This window comes from Elephas maximus, chromosome 15 (genome assembly GCF_024166365.1).
Source record: "Elephas maximus indicus isolate mEleMax1 chromosome 15, mEleMax1 primary haplotype, whole genome shotgun sequence".
NCBI lineage: Eukaryota > Metazoa > Chordata > Mammalia > Proboscidea > Elephantidae > Elephas > Elephas maximus.
Window position 1 is genome coordinate 14,449,403 of NC_064833.1, and position 15,489 is coordinate 14,464,891.

Here is a 15,489-nt window from a genome sequence, read left to right on the forward strand (position 1 = left end):
CTCATGAAGAGGAAGCCACAGCAGAGCCCGCTAGAGCCAGAAACCCCTGGGGTCATATATTCCTCTGCTCATTTGTAGGAGGAATGTACTTGAGAGACTGAGGACTTCTTCTTAGATGAACAAGTAGTTCTTAATTTGGAATCAGTGTTGACCAACCAGAGCTTTGGGAAAAAAAGCCTTTTCTAACTCAGTTGCTGCCCTAATGCACAGGAGTGATACACTGTGCTTTAGTGGTACAGACTTTTCAGAAAAAGTCTATGTTAAGGTGTCTTCTATTATCTATTATTATTACTGTATTAAATAATTATCTACTGTTATTTTTTTAAAGGAACTCTGATCCTATTCTCCAGGGTTAGTCCTACAAGCCCTGTCAGAATTTAGAATGTAATTGAGAGGGAGGGGAGCAAGGCACAGCAGGGGTTGGGGCTAGGGGGTAGATCCTACGGCCCTTTGTGAAATATGGTCAAGAATAGGGAAATTGACACTGTGAAATATGATACTACAAGTTTAGAGAATTCAATTGAATAAAAAAGTCTTTTCCATTCAAATCTCAAATCCTTGATTATGTTAATCTATTGACTTTGCTTCTTTGATAAGAAAAATGTTTTTGTTGCTGTGTGCCGTCAAGTCAATTCTGAATCATAGCGACTCCACATGACAGAGTAGAACTGCCCCAAAGAGTTTCCTTGTCTGTAATCATTATGGAAGCAGATCGCCAGATCTTTCTTCCATGGAGGTGCTAGGTGGGTTCAAACCACCGACCTTTAGGTTAGTAGCTGAGTACTTACCCGCTGCACCACCAGGCCTTATTGGTCTAAATTAAGGCTGCGATGACCTTAGGAATAGAAGTACTTCTGGGCATACCCTTCTTCCCATTGCGATGAGTCTCTGCCTCCTAAATACAGGTCAAGTTTTCTCCTCCTTTCCATCTTGACCCTTATTTTCTTAGCCTAGCCTCTATCATCTCTTCCCTGGACTAGCTGACCTCCTTGCTTCTGATTCTAAACTCTCCAGATGAATACTAGTGAGGAAGAAAGGGACAAGAGTCGTAGTGGCCACTGATATTGGCACGGTTGACTAATAAATTGTGGTCTAATACATTTTATGTGATATTGGAGGCTATTAAAACAATGATATTAGATCTATATCTGTGAACTGGGAAATGGTGAATTAAGGGATAAAAACAAGTTTCAGGGAAGTTATTTAGTATGATCTTATTTATTTTTTTTATTTTTATAAAACAAATAGCCACCCACCTACTTTATATATTTGTGTGAGTATATGTTATTGTTATGAACATTGAAAATAATGTGAATGCATAAACCTGGCCATTAACTTCAATCGCTCCTGCAAAAGGGGTTTGGTTTGATGAAGAGCATAAAGGAATATGGAATGTTGTTGTGTGTGTGCCTATTTCCTTTTTTATTTATGTATTTTTTCCTTTTTTATTGTTTCACTTCTCAAGAATTGTGAAGAGTCTGAAATTTTACTCCACATGTGACTTAATAAGTTAGCCTGACACAGTTTCAAGGAGGCTGGCAGAAAGACACAAGATTCCTGGGTCAGAGACAAAGAATTTTATTAAAAGTGATACATCACACAGCATGAGCATCATGTCCCCGTTGGTTCCCCTTGTCCCCAGGTTCCACAAGGGCAATGCAGATTGTCCTTGTGGGAAGCTGTGCACGCAGTGCATTTGCATTACAGCTAAGGTGTTCCAAGATCAGGGAGCCCAAATCTTTCCCAATGGACTGTAAGCAAACCTGCTTGGACTTTATCCTGGAGGGAGAAACTATAATACAAGACAGTAGACAAACCTGCCCTTTATGCCGAAGTGAGATACTGTCTCTGTATCCCGACGCTGTTAGCTATACAAACATCTTTGAAACATAGTCCCAAACAAAAGGATAGTTGGTCCTTCTCTCACAAATTTTGCAGAAACCCTAAAGAATCATGAAGAATTATCTCCCAGCATCAGCGATGGTCGTTGTTGTTGTTAGGTGCCAGCCAATCAGTTCTAACTCATAGCGACCCTATGTACAACAGAAGGAAACATTGCCTGGTCTTGAGCCATCCTCACAATCTTTACTATGTTTGAGCCCATTGTTGCAGCCACTGTGTCAATCCATCTCATTGAGGTTATTTCTCTTTTTCACTGCCCCTCTACTTTACAAAGCCTGATGTCCTTCTCCAGAGACTGGTCCCTCCTGACAGCATGTACGAGGTATGTGAGATGAAATCTCGCCATCCTTGCTTCTAAGAAGCATTCTGGTTGTACTTCTTCTGAGACAGATTTCTTCATTTTTTTTGATGGTCCATGGTATATTTGATATTCTTCACCAATACCGTAATTCAAAGGCATCAATTCTTCTTCAGCCTTCTGTATTCATTGCCCAGCTTTCACATGCACATGAGCCATTGAAAAGACTGTGGCTTGGGTCAGGACCACCTTTGTCCTCAAATATGCCCAATGCAATAGGTCCTTTGATTTCTTAACTGCTGCTTCCATGGGTGTTGATTGTGAACCCAAATAAAACAAATTCCTTGACAACATCAATCTCTTCTCCATTTATCATGGTGTTACTTTTTGGTCCGAACCAAAAAAGAAAAGCCCATTGGCTTTGAGTCCATTCTGACTTATTGCAACTCTATAGGACAGAGTAGAACTGTCCCATAGTTTTTCCAGGGAAGGCCTGGTGGGTTCAAACTGCTGATCTTTGGGTTAGCAGCTGCGCTCTTAACTGCTATGCCGAGGATTTTTGTTTTCTTGTGTTGAGATATGATCTATACTAAAGGCTATAGTCTTTGATCTTCATCAGTAAGTACTTCAAGACCTCTTTGCTTTCAGCATGCAAGGTTGTGTCACCTGCATATTGCAGGTTGTAAGTGAGTCTTCCTCCAATCCTGATGCCACATTACTCTTCATATAGTTCAGCTTCTCGGATTATTTGCTCAGCATACAGATTAAGTGTGATGAAAGGATACAACCTTGACACACACCTTTCTTGATTTTAAACCATGCAGTATCCCCTTGTTCTGTCTGAATGACTGTCTCTGGGTCTATGTACAGGTTCTGTATGAGCACAATTAAGCGTTCTGGAATTCTCATTCTTCACAATGTCATCAGCAATTTGTTATGCTCCACACAGTCGAATGCTTTGCATAGTCAATAAAAAACAGGTGACCCTCTTTCTCGTATCCTCTGCTTTCAGCCAAGATCCATTGGACATCAACAATGATATCCCTCATTCCATGCCCTCTTCTGAGTCCAGCTTGAAGTTCTGGCAGTTCCCTGTTGATATACTGCTGGAACCACTTTTGAATGATCTGGAAGAATCTGTAAGAAAAATTTTACTTGCTTGCGATATTAATGGTGACAAAAAAAAAAAAAAAACCCAGTGCCGTCGAGTCGATTCCGACTCATAGTGACCCTATAGGATAGAGTAGAACTGCCCCACAGAGTTTCCAAGCAGCGCCTGGTGGATTCCAACTGCCGACCCTTTGGTTAGCAGCCATAGCACTTAACCACTAAGCCACCACGGTTTCCAATATTAATGACATTGTTTGATAATTTCTGCATTTCGTTGGATCACCTTTCTTTGGAATGGGCACATGTATAGACCTCTTCCAGTCAGTTGGAAGAGGTATTCTGTCAATTCCTGGAACCTTGTTTTTTGCCAGTGTCTTCAGTGTGGCTTGGACTTCTTTCTTCAGTACCACTCGTTCTTGATTATATGCAACCTCCTGAAATGTTTAAATGTCAACCAATTCTTTTTGGTACAGTGATTCTGTATATTCCTTTGATCTTCTTTTGAGGCTTCCTGTGTCATTCAGTATTTTTCCCATGTTGTTGTTAGGTGTTGTTGAGTCAGTTCTGAGTCATAGTGACCCTATGTACAGCAAAACAAAACACTACCTGGTCCTGTATCATCATCACAATCATTGTTATGCTTGAGCCCACTGTTGCAGTCACTGTGTCAATCCATCTTGTTAAAGGTTCTCCTCTTTTTGGCTAACCCTCTTCTTTACCAAACATGATGTCCTTCTGCAGGGATAACATGTACGAAGGATATGAGATGAAGCCTCACCATCCTCGCTTCTAAGGAGAATTCTGATTGTACTTCTCCAAGACATATTTGTTCCTTCTTCTGGCAGTCCATGGTATATTCAATGTTCTTCACCAACACCATAATTCTTCTTTGTCTTCCTTATTCCTTGTCCAGCTTTCACATGCATATGAGGTGATTGAAAACACTATGGCTTGGGCCAGGCATGTCTGTCAGTTCCATCATGTGTCTGTCAGTTTGTTGTACTGTGGTGGCTTCCATGTTGCCATCATACTGGAAGATTTGCCACCGGTATTTAAAATACCAGCAGGGTCACCCTTGGTGGACAGGTTTCAGCAGAGCTTCCAGACTAAGGCAGACAGGAAAGAGAACCTGGCAGTCTATTTCTGAAGAAAAAAGTCCACTGAAAACCTTACGAATAGCAGCAGAATATGTTTGCTATTGTGCCAGAAGATGAGCCCCTCGGGTGAGAAGGCACTCAAAATATGACTGGGGATGAATTGCCTCCTCAAAGTAGAGTAGACCTTAATGATGTGGATGGAGTCCAGCTCTTGGGACTCGAAATGAGAAGAAATAGCTGCAAACATCCATTAATAATCAAAACGTGGAAGGTACAAAGTATGAATCTAGGAAAATTGAAAGTAAAAAATGACAAGAAATGCGTAAAGATAGATATCCTAGGCATCAGTGAGCTGAAATGGACTGGTATTGGCCATTCTGAGTCAGACAATCATGTGGTTTACTATGTTGGGAATGACAAATTGAAGAGGAATGGTGTCGTGTTCATTGTCAAAAAGAACATTTCGAGATCTATCCCGAAGTACAAGGCTTCGAGATCTATTCCGAAGTACAGTGATAGGATAATATTCATACGTGTACAAGGAAGATCAGTTAATATGACTGTTATTCAAATTTATGCACCAACCACTAAGGCCAAAGGTGAAGACATTGAAGATTTTTACTAACTTCTGCAGTCAGAAATCAATCAAAAATGCAATCAACATTTCCCCCATAGAGGAGCCAGCACAAGTTGTCCAAGGCAAGGTCATGGAAGCTCCACAGACACATCCAAACTCTCTGAGGGACCAAATTACTGGGCTAAGGGCTGTGGGGACCATGGTCTCAGGGAACATCTAGCTCAATTGACATAACATAATTTATGAAGAAAATGTTCCATGTTCTACTTTGGTAAGTAGCGTTTGGGGTCTTAAAAGCTTGTGAGCAGCCATCTAAGATACTCACTGGTCTCACCCCATCTGGAGCAAGGGAGAATGAAGAAAACCAAAGACACAGGGAAAGATTAATCCAAATGACTAATGGACCACAAGTACTACAGCCTCCACCAGACTGAGTCCAGTGCAACTAGATGCTGCCCAGCTACCACCAACAACTGCTCTGACAGGGATCACAATAGAGGGTCCTGGACGGAGCTGGAAAAAATGTAGAACAAAATTCTAACTCACGTGCACACGCAAAAAAGACCAGACTTACTGGTCTGAAAGAGACTGGAGAAACCTCGAGAGTATGGTCCTCAGACACCCTTTTAGCTCAATAATGAAGTCACTCCTAAGGTTCACCCTTCAGCCAAAGATTAAAACCAGTAAGTCAAAGATTAGACAGGCCCATAAAACAAAACGAGACTAAATGAGCACACCAGCCCAGGGGCAAGGATGAAAAGGCAAGAGGCGACAAGAAAGCTGGTAATGGGGAACCCAAGGCTGAAAAGGGGAGAGTGTTTACATGGCATGGGATTGGCAACCAATGTCACAAAACAGTATGTGTATTAATTGTTTAATTAGAAACTAATATGCTCTGTAAACCTTCATCTAAAGTATAATTAAAAAAAAAAAAAAAGATTTTGCCCGTGGAATCCTTCAATGTTGCAACTTCAGGGCTGAATCTTTTGCTGCAGTTCTTTCAGCTTGAGAAATTCTGAGCATGTTCTTCCCTTTGGTTTTCAAACTCCAGGTCTTTGCACATTTCATTATAATACTTCATCTTCTTGAGCAGCCGTTTGAAATCTGTTCAGCTCTTTTACTTCATCATTTCTTTCTTTTGCTTTAGCTCCTCTGTGTTCAAGAGCAAGTTTCAGAGTCTCTTCTGACATCCATTTTGGTCTTTTCTTTCTTTCCTGTCTTTTCAATGACCTTTTTACATGCATGATCTTTGATGTCATACCACAGTTCGTCTGTTCAGTCATTAATGTTCAATGTGTCAAATCTATTCTTGAGGTTATCTCTAAATTCAGGTGGGATATTCTTAAGGTTGTACGTTGGATCTCGTGGACTTATTCTAATTTTCTTCAGCTTCAACTTGAACTTGCATATTAGTAATTGATGGTCTGCTCCACAATTGCCCCTGGCCTTCTTCTAACTGATGATATTGAGCTTCTTCATCATCTCTTTCCTGTGTATTTCTTTCGGTGATGTCCATATTTATTATTGCCTTTTATGTTGTTGAAAAATATATTTCCAATGAATAGGTCATTGGTCTTGCAAAACTCTATCATGCGATGTCTCGCATTGTTTCTATCACCAAGGTCATATTTTCCAACTACTGATCCTTCTTTGTTTCCAACTTTAGCTGTCCAATCACCAGTAATTACTAATGCATTTTTGGTCAATTTCAGACTGCAGAAGTTGGTAAAAATCTTCAATTTCTTCATCTTTGGCATTAGTGGCTGGTGCGTAAATTTGAATAATAGTCGTATTAACTGGTCTTCCTTGTAGGCATATGGATATTATCCTGTCACTGACAGCATTGTACTTTAGAATAGATTTTGAAATGTTCTTTTTGACAGTGAATGTGATGCTGTTCCTCTTCAATTTGTCGTTCCCGGCATAGTAGGCCATATTATTTTCCAATTCAAAATGGCCAATACCAATCTATTTCAGTTCACTAATACCTAGGATATCAAGTGTTCCATTTCATTTTTGGCAACTTTCAGTTTTCCTAGATTCTTGCTTCATACATTCCACATTCTGATTATCAATGAATGTTTGCAGCTGTTTTTTTCTCATTTTGAGTCTTGCCACATAAGCAAATGGAGGTCCCCAAAACTTTACTCCATCTACATCATTTATGTCAACTCTACTTTGAGGAGGCAGCTCTGCCCGAATCATGTTTTAAGTCTCTTCCAACCTGAGAGGCTCATCTTCTGGCACTATACCAGACAGTGTTCCTCTGCTATTCATAAGATTTTCACTGTCCAATTTTTTCAGAAATAGACTGCCAGGTTCTCTTTCCTTGTCTGTCTTAGTCTGGAAGCTCTGCTGAAACCTGTCCACCAAGGGTGACCCCGCTGGTATTTGGAATACCAGTGGCATAGCTTCTAGCATCATAGCAACATGGAAGGCACCAGAGTATGATAAACTGACAGATGAGTAATTGTCAATGATGGTAGTAAACATCCATTCTGTAATTTAGAAAAAATATTTAATAAAAGATTAAAAAACACACATACAAATTTGATCTTGTTTTTACCTACTGAAAACCTCTTAAAGGCTCCCCAGTGTCCACACACTAAAGTCTAAGTTACTTAGAATGGCATACAGAGCCCTCCATAAGCTGCCTACATCTCCAGTCTTGTCTCTTGCCTTTGCCCTCCACCCATACACATTCTTTACTTCTTCTTGTTCCAAAAAAGCCATGTTTCCCCACACCTCTATGCATTGTGTACACTATAACTCATACTCACTCTGCAGATACTCAACTGAAATGTCACCTTTTCCTTTTCTCTGAAGACTTTCTAAAACTACCATTTATTTTTTAATGAGATTGGACCTCCTCTGTGCTCTATTTGCCATTTGTAATATAATCCTAAGGTGATAGTTATCACATTGCATTGAATATTTTTCTAGTCTGTCTCCCACACCAGATTCTGGAATTCTTGAGGGCCATTGGTGAGCTTTATTTATTGCCCATCTTTGCAATATGCTTTTGATTCCATGAAAACTGAACATTAATTATAAATATCTATGTAAATATAAATGTTGAAGATGTCAGATCACTGCTGACCCTACATCATCTCTGGAAGTTGATGTTTATATGAATATCAAGTTTATAAACTTAGTGTATTTTGTTTTTCTTCACCTTATGTTTCTTTACCTTGGGATGAAGGACTGTGGAGTATAGATAGGGGTTTGGAGTCTTACAACCACTTGTGTGAATACATTCTTTGCTATGCTGTAGCTGTGTAACTGTGACAGTTCACTCAACAATTCTTCCCCTTGGGTGTTTTATCTAAATATGAAGATAACAATGTCCACATATGGCATAGCTTTTTTGGGGGGTGGGGGGGCACAGTTTGTGAATATTAGGTTCAGTGGTGCGAGTAAACAATGTATTATAATGTCTGGCTATGGTAGGCAGAATTCTAAAGATTGTCCCCCTGAGATTTCCATCTGTTGGTTACTCAATCAAACACTAATCTAGGTACCACAGGAAAGGGGTTCTGCAGATGTCATTAAAGTCTCAAGTCAGTTAACCTTAAGCCATGGGACATCTCTGGATTGGTCTGACCCAATCATGTGAGCTTTTTAAAAGCAGAGTTTTCTCTAACTGGTGACAGAAGAAGTCAGAGAGATTCAAAGCATGAGAAGGGTTCTGTATGTTAATGCTGGTTTTGAGTGTGGAGGGGGCCATGCACAAGGACTAAAGAATGGTTGCAAGGAGCTGAGAGAAGCCAACAAGCAAACTGAAGCTTCAGTGCTACAACCAAATGAACTGATATCTAACAGGCATAAACTTGGAAGAGGACCTTAGGATCCAGATGATAGTGCAGCTGACTGACGCCCCTGTTGCGGGTTTATGAGGCCTTGATCAGGGAATCCAGCTACACCCTCCAGGACTTCTGGCCTTTAAAGCTGTGTCTGTGGTGTTTTGTTATGGAGCCATAGGTGAACAATACACCAGCACATAGCAATGTGTGCATGGCAGCCATTCCTCTTCTAGGAGCAAGAAGATACCAGTTAATCAAAGTTCTACTGTCTCACCAAAGTTTTGCCATCTACTACTAGGTAACTACCAAAAAAAAAAAAAAAAAACCCATTGGCATTGAGTCAATTCTGACTTATAGCAATGCTATAGGACAGAATAGAACTGCCCCATAGGGTTTCCAAGAAACAGCTAGTGGATTTGAACTGCAAGCCCTTAAGTCAGCAGCTGAACCCATGACCGCTGCACCAATGCTAAATCCTCAGCGACAGCAAAGTTTACTAATGTCAGTGTGCTTATCTTTGTGAAGGATAAAGCCAGGCCAATGACTGCCAAACCACATGGTAATTAGTAAAGGCCAGACCTTATGCCAACCTGAGACTCAGAATAGAAATCTCTTCATATTCTACTGGACCAGAGAGTTTAGATACCCGCTTTACAGACCTGGAAGTCCATCTCGTGTTAGGATTGAACCCCTATCTCTCAGTATATCTAACACAAACATATGCACAGATAACAACAATACTAATAATGGTAATGATGTCTTATGGAACTTTACATTTCAGGAAATACTTTAGTACTGTTTTCTCCCAGACCTCAGAGAAAGAGGTTTACCTCGCATATTTTAGATAAACAAGCTAAGTTGAAGAGATGAGAAGTGGTTTCCCAAGGTCAGTCAGAACAATTTATAAAAAATAAATGTTTGTGATAATTATGTTATTGTGCTATGTAGCTTATGTACTATAATCTATTAAATTTGGGAATATTGTATGGCGAGAGGTTCACCTATTTTTATATGGGATGGAAAAGAAAACAAAAACAAGCACAAGCCATAGACTAAAATGAATTTCAATTATTAATCATACTGAATCCAAATGGAACAATTGCTTACCGTGGTAGCCCTGGTCCTTGACATGGTCCCTGTTGCTTGGAAAAGTTTTTGTAAGGACCTGTTGACTAGATGAACAAGCCCAATGAAAGCACACATTCGCTTTTAAATGGAATTTTCAAATTATTAACGATATCTAGGTTGTTGGACTGAATGGAGGCTTTGGAGCCATGCCTGACACACAAAAGTTCCTCAGTAAATATTTGTTGCTTGGCTATCTTTTGATATTTCAGTCAGTTACCTTGAAGCTTGAAGGAAATAAATATAAACAATTTCATATCATTTTATAACCTATGACAATAATAAAAATAATATAGTAACAGTGACAATAAAGATGCCCATCTCTGCAGTACAAGTGGAACTTTCACACATGTAAATTGTTACAATACTTTGGAAAATATTTCATCATTATGTTTCAAGACACAGTAAATATTCCTACACTTTACCTTAGACAAAAATTGTCACACTGTTTTTAAGTTCCAGAAACAAACCCACATCTCTCTGCTCTCAGAAATTTTGTATTAGGAAATCTGCCCCCCAAAAACATCTTCAACCAAAAAAAAATTTTTTTTCACAAAACTCTTTATCATAACATTATTTATGATGAAATATAAAAAGTGAAAACAACATAATTGTTCAATAATTATTTAATGGATAAATAATTTCTCATCAGTCTATTCAAAGGGATGTTACATAGCTTTTATAATAATGGATCTACAGCCTAAAGAAACTACTTAAAAAAAAGCCTAGGATATAATATTAAGTTTAAAAAAAAAAGTTTTAAAAGGATATAAAATTTGTTTGTACACTAATTTTAATGAAACATAAATGTCTTTAGGAAAGAGTAGAATACAGAAACATAATAATAGTTTGCTAGGATGGTAGAATCTGGAGTGTGGTATTTTTTTCCTCTATTTTCCTTCCCCCCCCCCCAATATGACTTTACCACTTTTACGATACGTGGATGGATGGATGGATGGATGGATGGATGGATGGATGGATGGATGGATGGATGGATGGATGGATGGATGGATGGATGGATGGATGGATGGATGGATGGATGGATGGATGGACGAACAGATGAGAGAGAGAGAGCAAGAGAGGGAGAGAAAGACATTGAAGTAAGTACTTAATATGTGACTACAGCCGTATCCCTGAACATATCTAAAATTCAACTTACCCATTTGTAATACAAGGTGGTGGACTGAAAGATCTCCATGTTCCCATTTTTCCTAGGAAAATTGATTCTGTGGCTGATTACAACACATCATGAGTCTTAAATAGTTGATCCTAGATTTATTCTGTATGACACTAAAAGATTCTCTTTATGTATCAAGGAGAAAAAAATCATTGGCATTCTTGCTCATCCCTTATAAGAGTGAAGCATCGAATAGTTAAGGTGTTTCAAAGAAACACCCAGTTATGGTTAACATATTCACAAATCTTTAAGGAACCTTGTGCCACTGATTTGGTTGTCCATGTTATTGATAGAGGGAGACTGTGATTATAATTGTTCCCTAGCTGATGGACTGTGGCAACAGCTCTTACACTCACAGTTTCTAGATATTAGCAATATGTCAGGAGTTGATGGTGGAGCAATGATACCTTTGGAATAATCTTTAGAAAATATGGGTCTCATTATGTATATCTCCCACTTGAATCGTCCTAGTGACAAAACTTTTAGCATAAATTCAATGTGCTGCTTTCTATTAAGACCCTGCTATTCAATTATGTGAAAGTTCTAGTGTTTTCTCCTAGTTCCTTGCCATACTTTGTCAACCTTTGTTCTGCATATACTACTCACTCAGCCCAGTCTGCCTTCCACTTTTTTTTTTTTTTTTTACCACTGGCAAACTCCTACCCTTTAATAAGTAGGCATAATGTAAAGCAACAGTCACACTCACGCTCATCCTTGCATGCTCAGTGAAATGTTTCCCAGTCTTTAAAACCCTTCCTGAACCCATGCCTCCCTCCATTCTCACCCACCCTTTCCTATCAGCTTTACCATTGGCCTCCTTGCTTTGTGCTTCTATTCTGGCACTTTTGTCACTGAACTATTACTAACCATTTCCTTCACTCTACTGGAAGCTCCTTGAGGTAAGAAAGACTGTCTTTGTTATCCCATTTTGAACCACAGTGCCTAATACATATAAGCACTCAAGAATGTGCTTTAAAAGAATATATATGGTCCCTAAGCAGCACTCAACTGCTAACCTAAAGGTTGATGGCTCAAACTCACCCAGAGGTGCCATGGAAAAAAAGGCCTGGCAATCTGCTTCCATTAAGATTACAGCCAAGAAAACCCTATGAAGCAATTCTAGTCTGTAACACATGGGGTCGTCATGAGTTGGGATCTACCTGACAACAGCCAAGAATACATATATGGAGTCCCTGGGTGGTGTGAACAGTTAACATGCTCCACTGCTAACTAAAAGGTTGGAGGTTTGAGTCTACCCAGAGGTGCCTTGGAAGAAAGGCCTGGCAAATCTACTTCCAAAAAATCAGCCATTGAACATCCTGTGAAGTACAGATCCTACTCTGACATACAAGGGGTCACTATAGTCATAATTACTTGACAGCAACTGGTGTGTGTATATATAATATTATATATATTATAGGTATATCATATATGACATATAACATAATGCATATTACACATACACACACATATATCAAAGAAAAAACAAACAAAACCACCAAAAAAACACAGATCTCTGAAACACACTAAACACACTGAAAATGTTTTTGAAAATTCAATGCATCATACAAGCCCCACAATGACATTCTGCCCAAGAGGAACAGAGAAAGAACTGAGATAAGTGCGATTTTTGGACCAATATTCTGCTTCTTTGGCCTTTGTAAGAAGCCTCAAATCTGACTGAAAAATCATTGTGTCTTAGAGAGTGTAATGACTTCCCCTGCCCCAGTGCCCATTAATCCACAGTATGAAACAATTCTTAGCCATCATAGTTTCCTCACAGTTTAATGGGTTTTGGAGAGAAGCCTTTCAGGTCATTGTTAAGTCCCATCTTTGCCTTCTTCCCACCAAGATTCAAACAAGAAAACAGCTTCTGCTAGTGCGTGGTGACCATTAAACTGTGAGGAAATCGTGATGGCTAAGAATTGTTTCTTACTGTGGATTAATGGGTGTTGGGGGCAGGGGAAATCATTACATACCCTAAGACACCATGATTTTCCAGCAGGATTTGAAGCTTCTTGCAAAGACCAAATAAGCAGAACATTGGCCCAAAAACCACACTTATCCCGGCTCCCTCTCTATTTCTCTTTCCTCTGACAGGAGGCCCCCAGGCCGCATTGTTATGGCCCTTACTCCCCTGCAGACCAAATCAGTCCCTCCCAGGCTCAGAAGAGAGAAACACTGCTGGATGCCGGATTGGGTTCCCAAATCATTAGACAGATCAAAATAAAGCTGCATGGATTCTAGTCTTTACAGCTAACTCTCCAAAGGAGTCTTTCTAAGGCAGTGGCAGTTCAGGATGGGAGCAGAATTATTTCACCTAAATGGAAGATAAAGTAAGATTAGTCTCCTGATAGCAGGCCTGAAATTAAACCCTGAATAGTAGAAAGGCTCTGTCCTCAAGGGGGGGTGGAGGGGAATGAGTATTTAATTGTGATCATCAATTTCTTGTTCTTTTTTCAAAAATACATACAATACTGAGAGCATGTGTCTGCATATATTCTCAATTCTCTTTGTCCCTGGATATTTTTATATTTGATTATATAATTATTTATTTAAATCTCAACATATTTCAAATGGATTGGAGTTGGCCGTGAATTGGAATCGACTTGATGGCAATCGGTTTGGTTTTTGTTTGTTTTCCTGGTTTTGTTAGGTGCTGCCCAGTTGGTTCTGACTCCTAGAGACCCTACGGACAGCGGAATGAAACTGCGCCTGATCCTGCGCCATCCTCACAATCCTTGTTGTGCTTGAGCCCATTGTTGTAGCCACTGTGACAATCCATTATATCAAAGGTCTTCCTCTTTTTTGCTGACCCTCTACTTTACCAAGCATATCATTCTCCAGGGACAGGTCCCTCCTGATAACCTGTCTGAAGGACGCCAGACATCCTCACATCTAAAGAGCAATCTGGCTGTACTGCTTCCAAGGCAGATCTGTTAATTCTTTGGCAGTCCATGGTATATTCAACGTGTTTTGCAAACACTATGATTCAAAGGCATCAATTCTTCTTTGGTCTTACTTATTCATTGTCCAGCTTTCACATACATGTGAGGCGATTGAAAATACCATGGCTTAGGTGAGGGGCACCTTAATCCTCCAAGTGACGTCTTTGCTTTTTAACACGTTAAAGAGATCTTTTGCAGCAGATTTGCCCAATGTAGTATGTTGTTTGATTTTTTTAAATTTATTTGTTGTGCTTTAGGTGAAAGTTCACAAGTTAATTTCTCATACAATAATTCACACATGTTATGTGACAGTGGTTGCAATCCATATAATGTGACAGCACACTTCCCCTTTCCAACCGAGGCTTCCCATGGTCATTCGACCAGCTCCTATCCCTTTCTGCCTTCTCATCCCACCTCCTGACAGAAGCTGCCCATTGAGTCTCTTGTATCTACTTAAACTAAGAAGCAGACTCTTCACAAGTATTATTTTCTGTTTTACAGTCTAGTCTAATCTTTATCTGAAGAGTTGGCTTTAGAAATGCTTTTAGTTCTGGGTTAACAGAGAGTCTGGGGGCCATGTCTTCTGGGGTCCCTCTAGTCTCAGTCAGACCATTAAGTCTGGTCTTTTTATGTGAATTTGAGTTCTGAATCCCACTTTTCTCCAGCTCCATCAGGGACTGTCTGTTGTGTTCCTTGTCAGGGCGATTGTTGGTTGTAGCCAGACACCATCTAGTTCTTCTGGTCTCAGGAGTCTCTGGTTTATGTGACCCTTTTGTCTCTTGGGCTAATATTCCTTGTGTCTTTGGTGTTCTTCATTCTCCTTTTCTCTGGGTGGTTTGGGACCAAATGATGCGTCTTAGATGGCCACTCCCAAGCTTTTAAGATCCCAGATACCACTCACCAAAGTGGGATGCAGAACATTTTCTTAATAAACTTTGTTATGCCGATTGACATAGATGTCCTCTGAAACCATGGTTCCCAGGACCGGCCCTTGCTACTCCATCCCTCAGAGTGTTTTGTATTCAGGAAACTTCTTAGCTTTTGGTTTAGTCCAGTTGTGCTGACTTCCCCTGTGTTGTGTGTTGTCCTCCCCTTCACCTAAGATAATTCTTGTCTACTCTCTAGTTAGTGAATTCCCCTCTCCCTTCCTCCCCACCCTTGTAATCATCAAAGAATGTTTTCTTCTGTGTTTAAACCTTTTCTTGAGTTCTTATAATAGTGGTTTCATACTATATTTGTCGTTTTGCAACTGACTAATTTCACACAGCACAATGCCTTCCAGATTCATCCATGTTGTGAGATGTTTCACGGATTCCTCATTGTTCTTTAACGTTGCGTAGTATTCCATTGTGTATATACAATAATTTGTTTATCCATTTGTCTGTTGGTGGGCACCTAGGTTATTTCCATCTTTTTGCTATGGTGAACAGTGCTGCAGTGAACATGGATGTG